General features: G+C 53.4%; 1 protein-coding gene across 27 annotated transcripts in view; it reads right to left on the bottom strand.

The window, feature by feature from the left end:
* RBFOX3 (RNA binding fox-1 homolog 3) overlaps nucleotides 1-18,508 on the bottom strand; it is a 346,512-nt gene that overhangs the window by 61,819 nt on the left and 266,185 nt on the right. The window contains exon 1 of one of the 27 annotated variants that reach the window (XM_039500520.1): nucleotides 11,218-11,321. The exons of the other annotated variants lie outside the window; for them this stretch is intronic. The gene's annotated coding sequence lies outside the window, so the exon portion shown is untranslated. Of the gene's footprint in view, nucleotides 1-11,217; nucleotides 11,322-18,508 lie in introns of those variants that run through there. 27 annotated transcript variants of the gene reach the window in all.

Genomic DNA, 18,508 nt, shown 5'->3' with positions numbered 1-18,508 from the left:
CTCTAATGCTGCTCCACTCTCTAGCCTGGGCACATTTTGGTACTGAGCCAACTCAGACCAAGAGTTTTAAAGTCTTTACAATTTTTTAAAGAAATGAAACAAATGCAACCTCCCCATACAAGAGCTTAAGCCCAACAAATGGAACCCCCGGCCCTCAGGTGCCAGCTTGCAGGTGAGATGCGCAGGCCACGCAGAGAGGGCAGGTAGGAGGTTATGAATTTAACTACTCAAAGCACAAAGGGAAGGTTAGCCTGGCTGGGACACAGGGTTTCCGATGCAGCAAAGAGGCTTTTGAAGAGAACACTTCCTCTCCTGAGCAGCGGTCCCCAGGGATCACCAGGTGGGGAACTCACAGCACCAGGATCAACAGACAAGCTGAGAACAGGAAACCCCAGTGAGAAGTTAAGGAACTAACTAATGCACAGGGGAATTCTCCAGCTCTGAGAGATGGTATCAGGAGCTGCCCAAAGTCCTGGCATTCTCCTGAATAAACTAGACCTACTGAGATGCATCTGTGAGCCTCTGTATGAGCACCTGAAACACCCTGATGTATAGTTAATGCTATTTGTGTCTCATACACACACATATATGTGTGCGGCACGTGTGTGTAATAGATTTCTCTCTTTCCCCACTTCTCCCTGTATGTCATCCACACTATGTAGATCCTGTATTTCTAAAAGTTGAGTATAAATGATTTCTCCTCATTGCTGATGCTGAATAGCAGCTGCGAGAAAGCGAAAGTGCTGGACTCTGCATTTCGCACTGTGCCAGCAGCTCAGCCCCTGGTCAGGCACAGAACCCCGGCACGCAGCAGAAACCTCAACAGAATAACTAGAGAACCAAAAAATGACACTCCCAACCAAGGAACAAAGCAAGTAAACTGCCCGGGTGCCAACCCCGGTGTGGATGAGTTGGAAATGGCCTATCACGGGGTGGGAGGAAGAGGTTCAGCTCAGTGGGTGCTGGCCAGAGAGCACGTGCAAGCGTCCCAGCAAAAACCCAAGAAGGGGGTCACTTACCTGCTGGAGGTAGAGGAAGGCTGGAGGGCAGGGGAGAGAGGGAGGAAGCATGCCTGAGTTGGAGACAAGGAGGCAGCCCGAGTTAGCCATGGAGCACAGCATGTGTTGACAGGTAGCCGTGGAGCTGCTTGCAGTCAGTTTTGTCCTCTTCTATCCACTCTGCTTATTCTCCTTTTTCCTTTCTCTCTCTCCCACTCGGCGCTTTTCCTCCTCCTCTGTCCTGTCCCCTCCCCTCCCCCTTGTGGTGCTATTTGAGAGGATACATCTGAGGAACGCTGGCCTTGCCCTCTGCTCTTACAAGGAAGGAACAATGCTCGGCTATTTACTTTGGTGCCATTAGACACTGGCACTGAATGAATGGTCTGCAAAGGAGGGGGGGGCTGAAAGGGAGGGGAGGAGAGAGAGAGGGTGAGGGAGTGAAAGAGAAAGGGGCGGGAGGTGGAGTAGGAGGGGGAGTCCCCTGTGCATTCAGACATCAGACTGAGCTCTGTATAAAATGAAGCGAATCCATAATGACATGAGAACAGCTGATCCCGCACTTAACTCCTCCGATGCTGCAGCACATTTGCAGACTGTTCTCCCCACCTCCCCCTTATCCTCCTTCACAGCCCTGAGACAAATATGCTGCTGGGCTGGTTTTATGCTTGGCTGGGGAATCGGGTGGGAAGGAGCTGGCCTCCTTTCCAGATACCAACTCAGAAGAAAAGAAAGATCTTACCAGGAGTTTCGGTGATGTAATCCAGGCACATACGCCATGGGAAGGCTGCTGCTGCTGGGAAGCCTGCACTTCCAAACGGAGTGCAGCCAGCCCCCCGGAAGAGAAACCTCACTAACACGCCGCACAGCCCTGAGCTTCGGGATTCTCCAGACCAACCCAGGGAGAGAAACACACCCAGATGTGCACACAGCATCACCCCTCGCCCCTAAAATGCACATGTGCAAACAGTCCCACGCTGCTTACACAGACACACACAGATCTGCATGCATGCACATGGCGACATGCATTGTACACACACAAACTCATCTCCCCACCCAGAGACACACCCATCTGCTCCCATGTGCACACCCCCCCAGACAGGCAGCCATGCATTGTGCGCACACAGCCGCACACTCCTGCAGACATGCACGCACAAACACCAAGTCGCACACCCACACAGATGGAAGCCAGCCGACCTTGAAATACAAGTTGTGTTTGGCAGGGTCTGTGGTGACCGCATTACTCTCAAGTGCTGGATGGCTTGTCCCAAATAAGTGTAAATAAATCTAAGCTCCCCAGGTAGGGCTAGTTCCCAGCAGTTTGATGTAATGGGCCCTGGCACGGGATGTGCTGCCTCCTGCAGAGCAGGGTCCCTGAGGAACTGCCAATACATCGGTGCAGTGTAGACAGGGAACTTTGCCTGGAGCACTCAGGAAAGGCGCTCAGATTTTCCCATTACATGGCTCTCTCCAAGGAACATTCCTGCTCACAAAGACCCACCCCAGACTGCTCCCAAGACACCATCGTCTCCCAGGCTGTGCAATGAGCCCATGAACCAAGGCGACCAGCAGGGGTCACTGTAGCAGCAGCAGAAGCTCATGACTAAGGCTAAGATTTTGTCACAGCTATTTTTAGTAAAAGTCAGGGACAGGATGTGGGCAAGAAACAATAGATCACAGAAGCCCAATCCCGCCATCCGGGGCTGACGTCACAATGGTCATGTAAAATCATGGAATCCATGACCTCCGTGAGCAACTCACAGCCTTATTCATGACTTTCAGGTTCATCCCAGCAATGTTCCCACCCTCTCCCAGCCTGGATCAAAACACAGAGTTTGAATCTTGTACTAGTGCACAGTTGGTCCGAGGCACACTGCTAGTGAATTACTAATGTGTGCGTCTATCCTAGCTACCCCGGTGATATGCCCGTATCTCTGTGTGGGAGAGAGACAGCTACCATACAGAGGGACTATGCTTGTGGCTTTGTGTCATTACTTTGCTCCTTCCAGCCCTACAGAACTCCATCCCTCCTCCTTTCCTCAAGCTTCACTGCAGTTACTTCCCTTCAAAGCCCAACCACTGAAGTGCTTGTCACTTCTTGCCATGTGGCCCTAGCACTCATGCAGCCATAAAAATTCCAGGTCACATTTTCAGAGAGCTTCAGGGCGGGGTGCATACACAGCTGCTGCGTGTGCAGAGCGGGATCTCTGGCTGAGCTGCCCATGCCAATGACAATTCAGTGCCACCAGTGTTGTCTGGCCACGTTTCAGGGGCCTGCACCACATGGATCTTAGCTTTGGTCACAGCCAAGTACAAAGCAGCCTGGACTGGTTTGTGCTCATATAGTTGGGAAACTGAGTCCTGGGTTGGATTCAATTTCCATCTTGGCTGAATAGGATGCCCAAAGGTTTGTTTCTGTCAGCAGCTGCTGATTCCATGTGTCCTTTGGCACCTCCAGCACATGGACAGCTCCGCTCGGAAGCTGGGATTTTCCATATCCCCCTCCCACAAAGTGCCATGCTGCAGCATCCTGGGCATTTGCAGCGGTTCCAGTTTATGCTGCAGATACATGACAGGCAATGCACAATTCCACAGCCCTCCCAAAGGCGCTGACCTCAGTCTCATGGGGCTGACAGGTTGTTAAGCAGCACCAATAAAAGTAATGACTGCGCAGGCCTGGGACCACTGAGCAAAGGGAAAATCAAAGCACAAGCGGGCTGCCTTTCTTCTGGGGTGAAAGCCACTGCGAGAGTCTCAGAAGAGGAATGCCAAACAGGCACTCAGCAAACAGGTCCAGTGCCAAGGGGCAGACGGCTTCTGAAAATGGCTAACGCCGTCCCTACCTTGCCCTCTGGTAACTGCAGGGGATCACACAGCAGCACTCACTGAAGGTGCCTCCATCCAAGCTCCTGACATGGGGATCTGGCTGCAGGAAACCTAATCTCCAGGCTAGATGACTGCTACTCCCCCTGCCTCTGTACCCAGACAAGGAAACGAACACAGCAGCCTGCCCCCTACAGTTGCAGAGATCTTACACATGCACTCCCAGCTCCAAGTCCAGGTGCTGGCGGGATACAGGCACTCTCACAACAGCTAAGATTGCAATATATCCTGTGCTTATCAGAGTCCAGATGCAGTTTCGGGGGAGCTGGAGGCCCAGGACTCTCGAAGATCCTTCCAAAGGGGATGAGGGAGACCCGTTCCCTCATTGTCTTTGGGTTGTGCTGCTAGACTCACCTCTGCCCCAGAGAGCCTGGAAAGAAGTGAATTAGGATGGGACATACACTCTAATGGCCCAAGATTAAACCTATGGCAGGGAGGAGGAGTGACCCGGGCCTCACATTGGGGACTCGTGAACCCTAGAGTTGGAGAACTACGTGGCACTCAGGGTGCTCAACCCAGGTCCCATGGCTTGATGCTGTGGTGAGATATGCTCTATATATGCAGAGGCAGGCAGGCAATTCTTTTGGTGAGTAAAGGAGGAGTTCTCTGAATTCCATACTTGCCTGTACACCCCGCCTCTAAGGCCCCAGTGACTTTTGCACTGTCTTCAGTCAGCCAGAGGGGAACAGTGGAGGGCAATGCCTGGAGCGTCCCACCTGGGAGGTGGGAGAATGAGCTGTGAAATGCTGCCTACAATGTGTGAGGAAACACAGATGAGACCAGATGGCTCAGGGGTCAGGACACGGAGCCTTTCCCCTCTGCATCGCTGGCTTGATTACAATCCAGGATGGCAGTGACTCAAAGACGTTCCCATCTGGTGGCCAGTGGGAGCAAGCTAAGAGGACTTCTGCCAGAGTAACAGCCCATGTCACAAAATGCATCCATACACCAGCTGGCAAGAAAGGAAGGCAGAGTGGGCCCTGGAGCTGTGAGCTGCCCTCTGAGCTGCAGGGTCAAGGCATGGGATGGGGCTGGTCATGGATGAGCTTACCTGCCCTGTTGTCCTCCATTTTGAGGCTAGGAGCTCCTGGCCTCCAGGGCTCTCAAGCCACACCACTTTCACCAGCGTAACATACACTCACATTTACATTTACACACAGCTAGGCCCCTTCCCCAGCTTGGTTATGAGATGGAAGCAGTAATCACGCAGAATATCAAACCACAGAAGACTCACGGAGCTGTGGAGCTCTGAGGTCCCCTCTCCCCCAGTATTTGGCCTCTTGCGGAGATGGGACCCACAAGCAAACACTGCCCGGGATGCAGGTGGGGGAGTCCCCTCTGGCTCTAGGGCTATTCAAAATCCATGGAGGTGGCTTGACAGGTGGGATCACACTCACCAATGGTCCATAGAGCTCAGTACTCACCTTTTCTCTCTGCTGTTCTCAGTGGCTCTACGCAGGAACTGGGATGGGGCGGGAATGACAGACCCACCTGGGGAATAACTGCCACTTCAGCTACAACGGCCACAACACAGGCCTCCAGCAGAGGGCACAATCACTCCGAGGAGTTAGCTCCTTCGTTTGGCTTGGAGATGGTGGTGCGCGTTGGTGACAGTTTACTCAGGCTACGGCTCCACTACAGCTTAGGGCAGTGTGACTAAACCACCCCCTGAGCGACACAAGTTACACCGACCTGAGCGCTGGTGTGCACCGCGCTATGTCGGCAGGAAAGCTTCTCTCACCGACCTGGCGGCCGTCGCTTGTTGGGGGTGGATCCATGAAGCCGAGGGAAGTGCTCTCTCCTGTTGGCTTACAGCAGCTCAGCCTAATGTCTCTAGTGCAGCTCTAAGATTGCACTGGGAATGCAGGAGCCTCCGAACACTGGGGCCAGATTGCAAATGGAACCTGGTCTCCAGAACGTCCCAGAGGGACCCTGCTCAGCTTTATGGAGCCTGCGCTGCAGCCCCAGCGGAAACCCCAGAAAACGGAAAATCTCCCTGGAAGGGAAGCTTATTTATCTGTTTAATTAAGATGTGTTCACCAAGCGCACAGATTCTGTTCCATCTGTCTCACTTACAGCCACGTCCCAGGAAAATTAAAGATAATAAATATCCGAAGAAGGAAAGCAAAGGGCACATGTGGGCTATGTGATCAAAGGCAGAAGTTGCACAGGGTTGCAATTCTAAGCACATCTTTCTTTCTGCCCTCTGGGAATGGGCGGCAATGCGCTCACATGCACAGGATGGGGCTGGCATTCTCTCCAATCAGCACTATTTTATTTTTTTATTTATTTTAAGTAAACTCTTGAGGTTCCTCAATTTTGTTTCCTGCAACAGGAAGATGGATTCCTCATGGGGAAAGAAGGAAATGCCTTCACTCGCTGATTCCAAGCCTCAGCAAGCTGGCACCCTCAAGGGAGAGTCACTTCCAAGCTGAAAAGGGACATTATGGGCTGACAGCACCGTAGTCCTTTGGGCTCCTAAAAGGCAGCTCTGCTAGCCTGTTACACACTTGTGGCAGCCTAGATATTCAGGAGCTGGATTTTCACCATGAAAGTTAATTTACTAATTTTCTTTCTGCAACAATTGACTCAAAGGCAGCAGAATTTTGCTGGCTTTTGAACCGGGTGCTCAAAGGCTTTGAGGTGCCCTTTGTGCTACTGAGAGTTTCATCATTGCCAGGGGAACACTCGCCCTCCCATCCTTATCAAACATCCAACAGTGTTTCAGGTGCTAGCCTGGGACTTGGTAGACCTCTGCCACAGACTCCCCGTCCCATCTGTGTGGGCCTCAGTACCCATCTATACAATGTAGAATCATAGGACTGGAAGGGACCTCCAGAGGTCAACTAGTCCTGTCCCCTGCTCTCCAGACAGGACTAAGTATAATCTACCATCCCTGAGAGGTGTTTGTCCAACCTGCTCTTAAAGATCCCCAATGATGGAGATTCCACAGCCTCCCTAGGCAATTTATTCCAGCGCTTAACCACCCCAACAGTTAGGAAGTTTTTCCTAATGTCCAACCTAAACCTCCCTTGCTGCAATTTAAGCCCATTGCTTCTTGTCCTATCCTCAGAGGTTAAGAGGAACAGTTTTTCTCCCTCCTCCTTGTGACAAGGGACAAATGCCGTGCTCTGCTGCACAGGGGGCTGGAGGACAAATACATTCAAGTTTGTGAGGAGCTCAGCTGCTGTGGTTGTGGGGGCCAGAAATGCACCTTCGACAGAACGGGGAGATGGAATGACAGCAACACATGTGATTAGGCTGCAAATGAAAGATTCCACCCAGCTCTCTCTATTGGACATTCTTCCACCCCTCAAAACAAGGGCACAAATTGCCAAAAGTCTCTACCCATGAGAGGCACAAAGCTGAGTAATTAAGGCTGGGAAGTCTGGGCCAAGCTCCATGTGGACCCTGCACAGGATTAGCGGGGGGTGGGGTGAGTCAGACCTAAGGAGCATTGGCAGAGCTAACACGAGGCAGGAATAATCTGAAGACCGTGGTCCCAGTGATGGGCACTCAGTACTCAGAAGAAATCAAAACCCAAAGGAGGAGGCTCCAAAAGAGAGACATGGGGATGGATGGGGCGCTCCCATTAACTCCAGGCAGCAAAGCACATGCCTCGCCTGCTCCAGGGCCCTGCCAGTTACAGCATCCATGAATTACAGGCGCAGCAGTAGTTAGGCATAGATGTAAAGAAGTGCAGTGAAGGCTGGTGAGGGGTCTGCACTCACCTCTGAGCTGCCCTGCAACAAGGGCAGCAGTAACAATGACATCACTCAGCCAGGGGTGAGGGGAAAGGTTTCTCAGGTCCCTTCGGGCTGGAGTCTGCTGCTCTCCCAACTCAGTGTGCTACCCAGAGCCTGAGCCACAAGCCTGCTCCCCTGGCAAACAGCTGTGCAGCTGCTGTTCCCCAGGGAACAGGGGCTGAGGAACCCTCTCTCAACACGGGTACGTCTACACTGCAGTTAGAGGTGTGACTGCAGCTTGGCTAGGCAGACCCACCATAGCATTAGTCTAGCTACCGTGGCTAAAAGGAGCAGTGAAAAGGTAATGGCACAGGCTGTACAAGCCTGCCCAGGACCCTGGAGATGTACTCACGTTGCTAGCCCTGACCAGGGTCTGCACGCCGCATCTACCCGTCCTAAGGAGATTAAAGTGAGTGCGCGTATGCCTGCCTGAGCTGCAGTCAGGCCTTGGACTGCAGCATGGACAGTGCAGATGGAGAGAGTACGAAAGCAGAACAGGGGATGGCACGGCAGGGCCCCCCTCAAATATTACACACACAAATACGCTCCACAGGGAAATGTTCTTACTCTGACCCAGTCCAAGTTCCCTTTGCTCTGCCCAAGCCTCCTTGGCAGTAGGGGTCGCCCTTGCTCTGCTTGCAAAACAATCCCTGCACCAACTCATCACTTTGGGAAATCATGTCCTTTTGGGGCCTGTCTCTCTGCTGTCCTGCCCACAGCAGCACAATCGGGTGTAAGGTCTAATCAGACCCCAGTGGTGCAGGGCGACATAGGACCAGGCAGCCAGACCTATCTTACAATGAGTTTAAACTCCAGGGATCAGATCCTTCCAAGAGAAGCAAATACACCATCCTCCCAGATGAGCCGCAGAGCCCATGCCCGTGCTGCTGGCAGTGCAGGACGTGTTGGTCGGGGTTGCTGGGCACGGTGCATTGAGAGACGCAGGTGCCCAGAGTTTAGGAATAGAAGGAAACAAAGTGCTTGAGCCCCAGCTCCAGTGCAATCTGCTCACGCTGCTCTCTACCTGTGCCTGCTGCCCAGCCACAGCCCCCCCCTGAGGCCAGGGATGTATTTCTTTGCAATCCCCATATAATCAGGATAGATTGCTGATGTATTCCTTTGGCTCCAGCAGGCAGACACAGGGGTTAAACATTGACAGCAAATGTATTGGCCTCCCACCTGGCAATGCCAGCATTGTCCTGAGGGAGTGAGCACCTGGCCAGGCCAGCAGCAGGGGAGGCTTGGTTCTTCATAGCTCTTCACCGGGGGCCTATCAGTACCACCCCCACCCCCTCAGCCACGGGCTGCCCTAGTGCTGCTCAGTGGGCAGGCTGCAGGATCCATGGCTCCTGGGGTCAGGATTCTGACCCAGCCTGTAACTCAGGGACTCAGTGCTGGGCTTGGCTTTCGAATGGAAAGAGTGCAGTGTCTTCTGGGACCCTTCCTTATCTCTGCCAGATACTAGACAGGGATGGGGGTGCTCCAAGGGGCTCTTCCCTACTGCAGTGAAGCCAGGATCCTGGCCCAGGAATTCAGCCTCTGCCCACACCCCTGTTTGTTCAGGCCTGGGCCGCTCAGCAATGCATTCCCACCTCCAGTAAATTACTGGGCATTAGCAGTTAGCTGGGTTCAGACCCAGGCCTGGCACATTTCCAAACGCTCCCTTGGATTTCCATGGCTTTGGTCCTTTCCCTCAAAGCCACCTAGGGACTACTCAGCCAAGCACCTCTTCCCCTCCCTGTTCCTGGAGGGTGCCTTGGGGCAGGCACAGAACGTGGAGACAAAGCAACAGGGCTTGTTTGCTATTGTCAACACAAGCTGCAAAGCTGTGCACCCAGCCCGCACGCCTGGCTGGGGAGATGGTGCTGCTCAGGCGCTGCCCTGCTCACCCCTCCTCTACCAGCTGGATGCTGGGATGGGGGAGGGGGAACAAAGAGAAAATCCACCCCACAATCAGGAAACCATGTGCTGGCCCCAGCAGTGAGGTAGTCATGGTGCTAGAGATACACACCGGAGCCAGGCCGGGAACAGTAAGAACTGACTAGCTGCATGGTCAATGGGAGAAAGGGAAGCATACTGCGAGAAATGCCCTCCTCTGCCTGGTACAGACACAATCACTAGGAGAGCTCCGTAACCCATACCCTGCCAGCCCTGGCACACCTCCTCTCCCTGCTGCAGAGCACAACCCCCCACCCCCCGGGGGTCCTGGATGGACTAGAGGGGGTGTGGGAGCTGAAATCTGGGACTGAGGGACACTGGGAAAATGGGCAGGGGAGCATGAGGGCTACAGGTTAGGATGGAGGGTCACTGGCAGAACTGGGGGGGGGGGGAGAGTCCAGGACTGGCAAAGCAGGGGACTGAAGGCGAGGAGGAAGGGACTTTGGCAGAGCTGTGTGGAATAGCTGGGGGCTGCAGGGCAGCATTACATAGCAGTGGAAAAGCCTGGGGGGCTGAATCTTGGATAGTATCTGTCTACAGTGCCAGGCTCCAGCTAGCACTATCAGGTTTCCCAGTGCTGAGCCCTGTCTACAGACACAATGTGGGGAATGGATCTAGTATGTCCCTCCCAAGCACCTGTGAGAACAGGCTCCATGAGGCTTGGCTGAAGCCAGTTCTGGGCCCCCCGTTGCCATTTGCTGGCACCACCCTTCGGCAGGAGTGCACACTCTGCCCGGAGAGCGACACCACTGTCTTTGCGCTCTCTGAAAGTGTCTTCTGGAGAATGACCCTCAGGAGACGGAGCGCTTCAGCTGGGAAGAGAGGAGAAATGCCTGCAGCTGGGAGCTGTACTTTCTCTGGCTGGGTCTAGTCTGAAGCCTGCAGGAAAGCCCACTGGTGCACATGGCATTGTGAAAAGGAAATCAAGAGTGCAGGCATTTGAACAACACAGCGCGGGTGCTTTATTGGCAGCAGTGCGACCGTCTGCTTTCTGAGTGAGACAGAGATGGGGCCGGAGGTGCTTAGCTTTAGGCAGCATGTCCAACAGATGCAAGCTGCACCTTCCAGTACAGCAGGCTTACTCCAGGGGCTTCTGTTGTGTTGGAAACACTATTGCAGGGGAATGTGCCTGCTCTCCTGGGTCTGCTACCACTGCCCTTACACCTGCCGTGGTAACAGAGCACCTTTCAGCCCACGGCTTCCCCAAAGAACAAAGAGCAGCAGCAGTCTGACAGAGGCAATGAGAATGTTTAAGCAGGGATGGAGAATCACTGAGACAGGAAAATGGGAGAATGTGGGCTGCAGAGGAGACGGCTCTTGCACCCACAGTGGCCAATTTTTGGTTTTGGGCGGAGGGGGGCTGCATTCTAGTCAAGTGCCCGAGTGGAGGAATATTTGGAAGGTGGGGAGAGGGAAGGGATGAAAGCGACATGGTGTCCTGAGACACTGAGCCTTTCAAAGCTGCTGGGTAGGGGACGAAGTGTGGGATTCCCTGTTGTGCATGATGCCCGTTTCTGCAGGAGCAGGACCATCCTTCCACCCAGAGCCAAGCCCCTTTCCTTCCTTCCTTCCTCTGTGCTTGTGGCTCCCAGCGGCTGAGCGAGCCACTGCCACTCTCCAGCCAACTCTAGAAATACCCAGAAGATTTTACTAACATTCACAGGTGACTTTTTTGCTGCTTCCCTGCGTTACTGCCCACTCGGTCCTGCTGACCCAGATATCGGCATCCAGCTGCAGCTTCCTCCTTTGCCGCTGGCCCCTCCTCCTGATGCCCGATCCATTCAGTGAGGTGACAATCCAGTAGCAGTGTCACCATATGGAAGTAGCAGTGATATCACCAGCACTGGATTGTGATCTCATGGAATGAGCAGAAAGGAGGTGCCTGCAGTCTGCTGCAAACAGCTGGGGCTGGGGCAGCAGCTGCAGCGGGAGAGAGGGGAGCAGGAATGCAGGGAAAGCACATGAAAGTTTAATGGGAACCAGCGAAAATACCATCACATTTACAATGGCTTGTACATTGCAAGGGAGCTTTTGGAGACATTTCCCTCTCCTGAACTGGCTTGGGGTTTGGGGACATTCTCACTGGAAACAGAAACACACACACAGAATATGGCAGAGCTGCCAGTGCTCTGTCACAGGCGAAGATACATTTAAAGGGACTCTTCCAATGTCTCAAGACACATGTAAAGCTGAGCCTGGAAGATTCTTTGGTTTTGCAAACCTGCCCCTGCCAACTCACCTTAACCTTATTCAGAGAATCCAGGGCACATGCAGTATCTCAGGGCCTGTCTACATGTGAAACTAACCTGCAATAAGAGCATCCACACATGGAGTTGATCAGAAACAGTTAATGAAGAGCAGCTATTCTGGAATTGCTCCATGTGGAGAGTAGGCCTTGAGAGCCGAGAGGTAGGTCTAGGCAGGAACACTCGGAACTGGAGGAATTTCTTTGCTGGGCCACGGGGCGTTGGTTTTACTAGGGAGCGTACGCCTACAAAATCTAGGGACTAACAACTATCCCAGCACGTCCATGAGCCCCTGTGGGTGCCTATACAGGAGCTCCCCTGCTATGTTGGGCCTGCCCTGCCCTGACCTCCTGCAAAGACTTTTGATTCTGGGGAGCTGGATTAAAATCCTGAAATTTGTCATTTCCGTAAACTTGCTTTTATTTGCTTTTGAAATATTAAACACGAGCATCTCAGATCTTTCCCAGCATAATGGCTACTTTGCTGGACCCCCCAGAGATTCACACGCTGGGGCAATCCAAAGGAGAGAAAAAATAACCCCCCCCCCATTATCACAAAGCCAGGGGCGATGCTGCATTTCAAACAGATGCTCTGGCTGTTTCTTGGTGCTCCCAGTCTCAAACCATTCAACAGCTTTTTCAGGGCCAACTACACATAATCCAGGGTATCAGAGAAAGGGGTGCTGGGCTGCAAGGATTCACGCTCTCTCTCCACGAAGGGGCAGGTCTCCAGCTCTGTGTGGCCAGACCCAGAAGAGTGTAAGGACCCTTCACTGGGATGTCTGAGGGGGCAAGGGGCAATGAGCACAGCTCTTCCCCCTCCTCTGAGTCTCTGTCAGCTCCTCCCTCTGCACAGAACCACCAAAAGCAAGTCAATATTTATGTTACAGTAAAAGTCTTACTGACATGTCAGCCAAACTGTCCTGACCTCTGCTGGCACAAATGCAAAGTAAATACAGGTACATGCAGGTTAGTGCTAAAAATTCCCACTAGTACCCAGTGGGCACAGCACCTGCACCTGCTCTGCCCCAGCAATCCACCCCTGCACCTGCTGTGAGCCCTCTACAGGCACTGCCCCAGCACCAACTTTGCCCTTGCAAACCATCCCTGCTCCCATTCCAGGCCCAGCACAACCCAGGGGCACAACACCTGCTATGCTCGGGGAACTGGGCACAGCACTCCCACACGGAAAAGTAAGAGGGGACTGCCTGAGCCCAAGGCCTTTTGTGAAACTCTGGAGAGCAGTCTCCATGAATTTCCCCTCCATGCCTGTCTCACACAAAAAGCCTCTTGGTGCAGAGAGAAGGAAGCAGCCTTACGGCCTCTGTCCCAATCCAGCGTGTGCCCTCTGAGCTCCTGACTTCACCTTGCACTGCAGCCATCCCAAATGGGTATTTCCCATGGCGGTGGGCAGGGAAGGTTTCCTATTGGGAGGGAAGGCCTATTGGGCAGCATAGGCTTGGGCGTCTGGAGGGAGTTTGCTCCCAAAGTGCGATCCTGGGCTAATGCCAAAACCCTCACAAAGAATCCAACGTTAAACACATTGTGAGGCCAACTGACCCTGGGATGTACCTTCTGGTCCACCAAAGAATGACATGTGAGGTCTTGAATGAATACCGGGGTCACAAGATAGTGAAACGCATGTACAGACACCAAGGATGGAGTTACAGATGTATACAGGGAATATGTCCCAAAGGCTGCATCCAGGCAGAGGTGACAAACAGGTTTTCTGTCAGACAAAACATGTGTATTCACCCATCTCTGTCAGCATGCAAATTAAGCACTGGAAGACAACATCAGGTAAGTTTCATTTAAATAGGAAGTGAAGGGGTGGGGGGGAGTGTGAAATCAACAGGGAGGCAGCGCACCAGAGAATAAGCCATGGTGGGAGGGTACCCTGAATCTGGGTATCAGGGCTGGATTAACTTTTTGTGGGCCTGGCGCCAAACATATTTGTGGGCCCCCGGGGGAATGATTGCTAAAGGGGCCGGGGGTAAAAGCACAGTGGGGCGGGAGCTAGGGTTGGTCTCTGGAGCAAGGGAGGGGTCAGGAGTAAACTGTAAGCACAGCAGGGCTGGAGAGGGGGTAAACAGGATCCCCCCACTGCCCCTGCCCACATAAAGCGGGTTCTAGCCCATTCTCTTTGTCTCTCTCTGGCTATGGCTACACTTGCACTCAGCAGCGCTTTGAAGCGCTAAGTGTAGTCAAAGCGCCAGCGCTGGGAGAGAGCTCTCCCAGCGCTGTCCGTACTCCACCTCCCTGTGGGGAATAACGTACGGCTCCCAGCGCTGGGGCTTTGCAGCGCCGCAATTTGCAGCGCTGGAGAGGGTGTGTTTTCACACCCTGCTGCAGCGCTGCAAATTTGCAAGTGTAGCCAAGGCCTCTGCCCTGAGCTACCCCTCCTCCTGCAGCAGCAGGACAGGTTCTCTTCCAGCCCTCGGGGGTGGGTGTTGGGAGCGGAGGCTAATGTGGTTACTCCTGTAACCAGACATTCAGCGAGTTTCCAGTCTAAAACTGGATACCTGGCAACAGGGCTGCCAGAAAAGCCTGAGAGGGGGAGAGGGGCAAGCAGTAATTTTTAAAAGTAAGAGGGCTAAGCCTTAAGGGGGGGGCGGGCTGCGGAGTGGAGAGGAGCTAGTGGGCAGGGCCATGTCTGCTGTACTGTCCAGGTGGGGATCAGCTGATACAGTATCCATGGCCAGTGCAAGGATATTTTGCACCCTAGGCGAAACTTCCACCTTGCGCCCCCGCCCCCCCGGAGCATCACTTATTATAAATTTTCAAAAATGAATACAGTGGAGTCACATCTTACGCGGGGGTTAGGTTCTAAGGTCAGCGCGTAAGAGGAAAATCGTGTATAGTGAACATTACCATAAACTACAGTGTACACAGGATACACTAGAACAGGGGTCCTCAACCTACGGCACACGTGCCAAAGGTGGCAGGCGAGCTGATTTTTTTTTTTTTAATGGCAGGCTGCGGGTCCTAGCCGCTGCTGAGCCTGCTGCCAGCCTGGGGTTCCGTTCGCTCAGCTGCCAGCCAGGATCCCAGCCGGCGGCTCCGCTCAGCCTCCTGCCGTTCACCCAGGCTGGCAGGAGGCTGAGCGGGGCCAGTGGCCGAGACCCTGGCTGGCAAGGGGCCGGCGGCCGGAACCCCAGATTGTCAGTGCGCTGAGCAGGGCCGGCGGCCAGGACCCCAGCTGGTAGGAGTCGGCCCACTGCTGGCCCTGCTCAGCCCACTGCCGGCTGAGTGAACAGAACCCCAGGTTGGCAGCAGGCTCAGGGGCAGCCGGGACCCGCAGCCTGCCATTAAAAAACAAACAAAACCAGCTTGCGTGCCACCTTTGGCACGCGTGCCGTAGCTTGAGAACCCCTGTTCTAGTGTATATTGTACTTTATGGTAATTTTCACTATATGCGATTTTCCTCTTACGCGGTGACTTTAGAACCTAACCCCCATGTAAGATGCGAGTCCACTGGAGTGTAAAAACATTTTTGGGCACTGTTTTTGGCACCCCCAAATCTCAGCAAACTAGGCAACCACCTAGGGTGCCTAGTGGTTACACTGGCCCTGACACTATCCCCAGTCCAAGGGATGTAACAGCCAGTGGTGGATTTAGAGTTAGTGGGGCCCCCAGCCCTGTGCTCAGCTTCACGTTTGGGGCTCCTCCTTGGGCCCCAGCCAAGAAAAAGAACATTCTCCTTTATCTCCCCCTGCCCCCGTTTCTCATTCTTTTTTCCTTCATCCTCCTCCTATAAGTAATAGCAAGGAAATGAAAATAAAGTGAGGTACCTTGATTGTTCTTGCCATCTAACTTATTTTTCCACAGACCACTTGAAAATCACAGAGGGTCTCGACAGACACTTAATGATCTTTCCAAATATTGTAAAAAATGTTCGGGTGCGGGGTCTGGCCAGGAGCTAGGGCGAGGGAGGGGGCTCAGGGTTGGGGTATGGAGCGCTAACGCGGGGCAGCTCCTGTTTGGTTCTCAGGATGGGGGTGGGGATGTGGGGAGGTGCAGGAGTCAGGGCAGGGGGCTGGGTGTGTGTGAGAGGGTGCAGATTTCAGGGCAGGGGCTGGGGGGGCGATGCAGGAGTCAGGGCTGGGGAGGTGTGAGGGGAGTGCAGGGGTCAGGACAGGGAGCTGAATGTGTGTGAGGGGGTGCAGGGGAGCTGGATGTGTGTGTGGGGTGCAGGAGTCAGGGGTATGTGAGGGGGGTGCAGGGGGTGTGTGAGGGGGTGCAGGGGTAAGGGTCAGCAGGGGGCTGGGGGTGTGTACACTGTTCCCTAGGGGACAGCAGGCCAGGTATTTCTGTCAGGGTTCAGTGGGGCTGGAGAATGCTTCAAGGGGGCGCAGGGACAGGGGTGCCCCTATTGTTAACCTGCAAGGAAAAGTAAGGGATGGCAGAGCCCAGAGGAGGTTGTTTGGGCAGCTGACAGGCTGGTGGCATCACAAAGCTGATACACAGCTAAGCACAAGCAGAGGAGGCTGAGGGGTAACAAGATGACTCCCAGTCCTGGGTACCCCAAGAACCATCATAGGGTTCAAAACCCTAAAACGTTAACCTGGGCTGCCATCCACACCCTGCCCCACTGCAACAGGATCTGCACTCTCTGCCAGATCCTCATCACCCAAACCAGCCATGCACAGCAGCAAACTGCCCCCTACCCCGCAGGAAACAGCCCTGTGCTCAGGGCCAGCTCCAGGCACCAGCTTAGCAAGCAGGTACTTGGGGCGGCCACTCCGGAGCGGGGCGGCACATTCAGGGATTCGGCGGCAATTTGGCGGAGGGTCCCTCACTCCCGCTTGGAGCGAAGGACCTCCTGCTGAATTGCCACAGATCGCGATCGCGGCTTTTTTTTTGGCTGCTTGGGGTGGCAAAACCCCTGGAGCCGGCCCTGCATGTGCTTTCACCCTCTTGCCTTGGGATAATTAAGTTTTCAGTCATGATATAGCGAGCTGCTCTTCCAGCCTGGGAACCAATGATCCCAAACAGCCAAAGGCAAAGGCAGAGATCAGAAACAGGAGCCTCATGGAATCCAAGATACCCACCTGCCAACACAAGCAGCAAATATGCAGATAGATAACTGCTCTCTCCTGCTAATGCATCAACAGCCACAAAACCACCAGCCCCTGCCCCCCTTCACAGCAGGCCTCCCATTCCAGAGAATGCCTCTCTTCCAGCCAGAGAGCCCTGCTGGGGGTTTCAGCCGTTTGTGCTAGGATGGATCACAGCACTAGCCCTGGCTGCAGGGGGGAATTCTGTCTCCACAGCCCTTTTGGCCCCTGCCTGACTGCCCTGACGACCAAGTAGGGACATCTCTGGTAGGATATGGGCTGGAAACCCAACTGCTGAGCTGGGCTAGAGAGAAGCTAGCAGCCGCCAAGATACAAGAGGTGCTGACTCCATATCCAGACCCAGCAATTTAGTCACTTTGTAATAAGGAAGTGACTCTCCCAAATGCAGCCTGTCATGAGGGAAGGGATTTGAGGCTTCTCCTGCGTGGCGTGTCCAATAGTGAGGAAGGAACCTGGGCCTTGAGAGGGAAGCCAGCCCCTAACTCATGCTGCTGCGGGCTCAGGAGACAGCAGAACAACCAAATCTCTTCAAAGTCAATTATTCTGCAGGGGAAAGGGGTGTGTGCATGTGTCAAATAACCTACATGTCCTGTAACAGGCCAGGACCTACTGAAGATTCACCACTTTCATCCCACAAATCGCTGCTAGGAATATATGCCACATTCTCACCACAGAATGAGAATCCCCAATTGCCCCCATGAGCCAGGAGCTGGTGAAGAGGAGATGCTGCATGTGAATCACATGGGCCAAAACCAGGAGGCAATGAGATTCTCTTGGCCCTAGCCCTGGGCTCCTGGCCTCTAAAGAGTGGGTGCTGGGTACTCAGGATCTCACCCAGTTTACATTTTTCATTAAGTAGAGCAGGCATGGCCCTGCCCTGGTGCCAGCGAGAATCCCTGGCTTTTCTCTTTCAATCAATACAATCCTTCCTGAAGCCCCTTCGTTCAACACAATATTTATAGGAAATGACAATTTGACACCGTGGATTTAATGGGATTGAACACACAGGCAGCGGAACCAGGACAGAACCGATGCTCGGGAATGACTCCGTCTCCCAGCGCCGGGGAGCAGCACAGGTGAACAGCTGCAGTGTCACAAGGAGCAGTTCCCCAAGCCAGGGCTCTGACACCTCTCGCTCTGGTTCCCCTCTGCCTGGGCTCCAATCTCAGACTCTGCAGCAATTGTTCTCAACCAGGAGTACGAATACTCTTGAGGGTACGCACAGGTCTTCCGAGGGTACATCAACTCATCCAGATATTTGCCTAGTTTTACAACAGGCTACATAAAAAGCACTAGCGAAGCCAGTACAAACTAAAATTTCATACGGCCAATGACTTGTTTATTCTGCTTTATATACTATACACTGAAATGTAAGTGCAATATTTATGTTCCAATTGATTTATTTTATAACTATATGGTACAAAGGAGAAAGTCAGCAATTTGTCAGTAATAGTGCGCTGGGACACGTCTGTATTCTGCTGTCTGATTTTGCAAGCAAGTAGTTTTTAAGTCAGGTGTAACTTGGGGGTATGCAAGACAACTCAGCTCCTGAAAGGGGTACAGCTGTCTGAAAGGTTGAGAGCCACTGCTCTGCAGTATTTCCTCCTGGGAAAAGCCAAGACA

Source organism: Mauremys reevesii, linkage group 15, assembly GCF_016161935.1.
Source record: "Mauremys reevesii isolate NIE-2019 linkage group 15, ASM1616193v1, whole genome shotgun sequence".
Classification (NCBI taxonomy): domain Eukaryota; kingdom Metazoa; phylum Chordata; order Testudines; family Geoemydidae; genus Mauremys; species Mauremys reevesii.
This window is presented reverse-complemented; position numbering and strand designations above follow the sequence as displayed.